Source organism: Palaemon carinicauda, chromosome 10, assembly GCF_036898095.1.
Source record: "Palaemon carinicauda isolate YSFRI2023 chromosome 10, ASM3689809v2, whole genome shotgun sequence".
Classification (NCBI taxonomy): Eukaryota; Metazoa; Arthropoda; class Malacostraca; order Decapoda; family Palaemonidae; genus Palaemon; species Palaemon carinicauda.
The window spans coordinates 132,218,466-132,224,318 of NC_090734.1; the positions used below are offsets into that span (position 1 = coordinate 132,218,466).

At 30.3% G+C, this 5,853-nt stretch overlaps 1 long non-coding RNA gene across 1 annotated transcript in view; it reads right to left on the bottom strand.

Annotated features, from left to right (window-relative positions):
- Nucleotides 1–1,653: 1,653 nt before the first annotated feature.
- The window catches only part of LOC137648781 (uncharacterized), a 5,022-nt gene continuing 822 nt past the window's right edge, over nucleotides 1,654–5,853 (bottom strand). Inside the window, exon 2 of the long non-coding RNA XR_011045702.1 lies at nucleotides 1,654–4,662. This is a non-coding gene — a long non-coding RNA (uncharacterized lncRNA). The remainder of the gene's footprint in view (nucleotides 4,663–5,853) is intronic.

Sequence of the window (5,853 nt, forward strand, 5' to 3'; positions counted from 1 at the left end):
GTTTAAGAAAAATAACAGATATATATATATATATATATATATATATATATATATATATATATATATATATATATATATATGTTCGTGTGTGTGTATAAATATCAATCTATCTATCTATAAATGTATATATATATATACATATATATATAAATTATGTGTGTGCGCACGCCCGTGTTTTTGAATGCGTATGCACAAGCCCGTTCGCCTAAGTGTGTGTATGAAACACGTATAAAACTCTGACGTGGTGATAGTTGCCAGAAACTCCCATATATTCAAAAGCCCATATTATCATTGTTTCGATCATAGTGCCTATTTTATAGTTATGTCTTGAATACTTTATTTGTATCCTATTTTTGTACGTCTTTTATTTCATTAAAATAACCATTGTGTTCTTTTATGATAAAATGTTTCGAACTAAAACATTTTAGATTGCTTTTTATAGTGCTATTTTTCAAAATATTTTATTTTAATTGTTCATTATTTCTCATATCGTTTATTTATTTCCTTATTTCCTTTCCTCACTGGGCTATTTTTCCCTGTTGGAGCCCTTGGGCATGTAGCATCTTGCTTTTCCAAGTAGGGTTGTAGCGTAGCTAGTAATAATAATAATAATAATGATAATAATAATAATAGTTATTATTATTATTATATTATTATTTTCTTTCCTCACTGGGCTATTTTTCCCTGTTGGAGCCCTTGGGCTTATAGCATTTTGATTTTCCAACTATGGTTGTAGCTAAGCTAATAACAATAATAAGAATAATATTAATAATAATAATAACAATTATTACTATTATTATTATTATTATTATTATTATTATTATTATTATTTCCTTCCTCACTGGGCTATTTTTCCCTGTTGGAGCCCTTGGGTATATAGCATCTTGCTTTTCCAACCAGGGTTGTAGCTTAGCTAATAATAATAATAATAATAACAATAATAATAATAATAATAATAATAATAATGATAATAATAATGATAATAATGATAATTATTTCCTTCCTCACTGGGCTATTTTTCCCTGTTGGAGCCCTTGGGTATATAGCATCTTGCTTTTCCAACCAGGGTTGTAGCTTAGCTAATAATAATAATAATAATAACAATAATAATAATAATAATAATAATAATAATGATAATAATAATGATAATAATGATAATTATTTCCTTCCTCACTGGGCTATTTTTCCCTGTTTGAGCCCTTGGGTATATAGCATCTTGCTTTTCCAACCAGGGTTGTAGCTTAGCTAATAATAATAATAATAATAACAATAATAATAATAATAATAATAATAATAATGATAATAATAATGATAATAATGATAATTATTTCCTTCCTCACTGGGCTATTTTTCCCTGTTGGAGCCCTTGGGTATATAGCATCTTGCTTTTCCAACCAGGGTTGTAGCTTAGCTAATAATAATAATAATAATAACAATAATAATAATAATAATAATAATAATAATGATAATAATAATGATAATAATGATAATTATTTCCTTCCTCACTGGGCTATTTTTCCCTGTTGGAGCCCTTGGGTATATAGCATCTTGCTTTTCCAACCAGGGTTGTAGCTTGGCTAATAATAACGAAGCAAATACCACTTTGTTAAATAAAAAACTACAATATGCGTAAGAGTAAAATAAAAAACAAAGGAAAATCACTTTTTTATTAACATATTCAATGAAACATTGTTATTCGAACGAACAAAGGAAGATCAATTACAGTAGATAAATGTTCGTAGTGAGCTGGTACAGAAGTTCCTTAACTTATAAACATTCGAGTTACAAACATCCGACTTACAGATTTACAAACATCCGACGTAAAAACATTCGACTTGCAAACATCCGACTTACAACCATCTTACTTACAAACATTCGACTTACAGACAATCGACGTACAAACATTCGACTTATAAACATCCGACGTATAAACATCTTACTTACAAACATTCGACTTACAGACAATCGACTTACAAACATTCGACTTATAAACATCCGACGTACAAACATCTGACGTACAAACATCCGACTTACAACCATCTTACTTTACAAACATTCGACTTGCAGACAATTGACTTACAAACATTCGACTTAAAACCAGCTTACTTTACAAACATTCGACTTACAGACAATCAACTTACAAACATTCGATTTACAAACATTCGATGTACAAACATCTGACGTACAAACATCCGACTTACAACCATCTTACTTACAAACATTTGACTTACAGACATTCAACTTACAGACAATCGACTTACAAATATTCTACTTACAAACATTCGATTTACAGACAATCGACTTACAAACACTCGGAGATACAAACAGATCCAACTGAAAATAGCAAAGATGAAGAAATACTACAATAAAACAATATTATACAATTTAATACAGTAAGAAAAACTGAATTTATAATAACCTGATATATATTTCATATTAAACCCGATTATTTGTTGACTTTTCTATCTATAGTCAATTCTTTTTAAGCGAGGCAGATTTGCACAGGCTCACAGGGGATGCCCTTTTAGCTCGGGAAAGTTTCCTGCTCGCTGATTGGTCGGACAAAATAATTCTAGCCAATCAGATAGCAGGAAACTTTTCCGAGCTAAAAGGTCATCACTGCGAGTCGGTGCAAATTCGCCTCAATAAAAAAAGGAGTATAGATATTAAAAACATGGGGTTCAGGTTAGGCCTATCCTAGTCCAAATAAAACAAAATTTTGACTTACGAACAGCTTTTTTGGAAACTATTAATAAATTATAAACATGTGGTTCAATTTAGGCCTATCCTAGTCCAAATGAAACAAAATTTTGACTTACAAACAGCTTTTTGGAAACTATTAATAAATTATAAACATGCGGTTCAATTTAGGCCTATCCTAGTCCAAATGAAACAAAATTTTGACTTACAAACAGCTTTTTGGAAACTATTAATAAATTATAAACATGTGGTTCAATTTAGGCCTATCCTAGGCCGAATGAAACAAAATTTGACTTACAAACAGATTTTTTGGAAACTATTAATTTTCTAAGTAAAGGATCTTCTGTATTCGTGTCGAACACGAGACGAGAGAGTATCGTAATCAAAATAAAAATAATCTTTAATTATTAAACTCGAGAAGACAATCATTATCGACTCTTCTTCTCGATTTGCAGATTCACTTCGTGAGACAAAGGGGTAAAACATCGGTGATTATTGATTTACAAAAATAAAAAACTATTTCTTTGTCCACAATCTCAACCGGAAACCTCCTTTATCAATTCCTCTTTTTTTTTATTTAAGGGCCTCAAGGCAATGACAGAGAGCTCCCTTTATCAAATCTTCTTCTTCTTCTTCTTCTTCTTCTTTAAATTCCAGGATCCCAAGACAATGACCGAAAACTTCCTTTATCAAGCCAATAATAAGAAGCTCCCTTTATCAAATCTTCTTTTTTTTTTCAGTCTAGGGCCCACCAAACACCTTTATTAAATTCTTCTTTTTTATTCTTGGACTCCAAGACAATAATCGGAAACTTCCTTTATCAATTCTTCTTATTATTATTATTCTAGAGCTCCAAACAATGACTGAAAAACCCTTTTATCATTTTTTTTTCTTTTTAGTCTAAGGCCCACCGAAGACCTTTATCAATTCTTCTTTTTTATTCTTAGGCTCCAAGACAATGACCGAAACCTTCCTTTATCAATTCCTCTTCTTATCATTCTTTTTTTAGTCTAGGGCCCACCGAAGATCTTTATCAATTTTTCTTATTCTAAGGCCCTAAGACAATGACCGAAATCATCCTTTATCAATTCTTTTGCATATTCTAGGGTCCTAAGGCAATTGGCAAGGATCTTTCTTGCTTGTGCAGTCTGCCTTTGACTTTGATTTACGTGAAAAGAACGGCCATTTCCCGCAAATGTTATAACCAAGGTCTATAGAATACTTTATTCTATAAACGTTGGTTATAACTACAAATCACTTTAGAGAGGTAAGCCCAAAATGCCGACTTATACCAATAGAATAAAACGAGACCCAAAAAATACCTTCTAACTTGAAGTTGCAACTTCTTGAAATGGAGTAAAACGTGCCCAAAGACGTCTAACTCCACTTCATAGCTCCTAGAAATACCGCAAAACTGCGCACAGCACTCGAACTTCGTGTCCTAACTTCTGGAATACAAGTCAAATGCGCTCAAAACACATCCACCCAACTCTATCTTCATAGCTTCTCGGAGTTAAACGAGCAAGAGGAACATCGCCATGCGCAAGCTTCTGGACATTACACAATTTTCACCTGAGGACATCCACGGCGCTCCGGATCGCCTCTTAAAAGAAGGAACTTTCAACCCTTTACAAAATCACTAGAGGACTTGGGAAGATATCAGCCCCAGGGAATGCGAAAGGATCTCCGGCGATGAAGGATATATCGGGCCTCCTGCGACCTCCGAAGCCCCTTCCCCTACGGGTTTCCTGGAAGATCTGCGGCCCCAGCGGCCGTCTCCTGAAGCCGTTTCTGAATCCCCTGGGTCCTCTGAACTCCCCGGCGGCTCCCCTGCAGGAGATGTCCCGTCTATACCGATACCTGTGTTGACATGGCCCAGCGCCATCGCAGATCGCAGCCAAGGTCATGACAGCCAGGAGGAGAATGACAATGAAGCTGGTGGACGCCATTGAGCCCAATTACCTGAAATGGAATAAAGTAGATACTTTGTTTGTTCATGATTTGTAAGATAGTGGAGTTGCATATATATACTATACTAGTCAATAATGATGGCCAAATATTTAGATAAAGGAAAGGGAAAAAATATGCATATACTGTATATATATATATATATATATATATATATATATATATATATATATATATATATATATTATCGTTATTATTATTAATTGCTAAGCTACAACCCTAGTTGGAAAAGGAGATTGCTATAAGCCAAGGGGCTCCAACCAATATATGAATATATATAATATATATAAATATATATACATAATATATATATAGATATAAATAATTTGTATATATGCATATATATATATATATATATGTATATATATATATATGTATATATATATATATATATATATATATATATATATATACATCCAGACAATTGCTCTTTATTGTAAAAGGTAGATTAGGAGATTACTTGAATATACTCTTTAATTGGCGCTGAGCTAAAATACGCACTTGGTCACTGATTAACTGCAATGGATCGAAAAATTATACTGTCCAATTTAGGTGATTATGTTTGTCTATTGATGAAAATTATTTATTAAGGATTTCTTAAACTAGAAACTAGACTAGCAACGGCTGCATTTTGTTGTTGTTGTTGTTGTCTTAAGCTTATTTTTTATCTAAATATATGAAATTAAATAAAAGAGCTATTTTCATTTTGACTTCAAAATCTATATATATATATATATATATATATATATATATATATATATATATATGCATATAAATATATATATATATATATATATATATACATATGTATACAAATGTATATATATATATATATATATATATATATATATATATATGTATATAGATATATATACATATATATATGTATATATATGTATATAAATATATATACATATATATATATATATATATATGTATATATATGTATATAAATATATATACATATATATGTATATATACAGTATGTATATAAATATATATACATATATATATATATATATGTATATAAATATACAGTATATACATATATATTCATATGTATATATATACATACATATATAAATATATGTATATATATATATATATATATATATATATATATATATATGCATATATATGTATATGAATATAAATGCATATATATACATATGTATATATCTATAT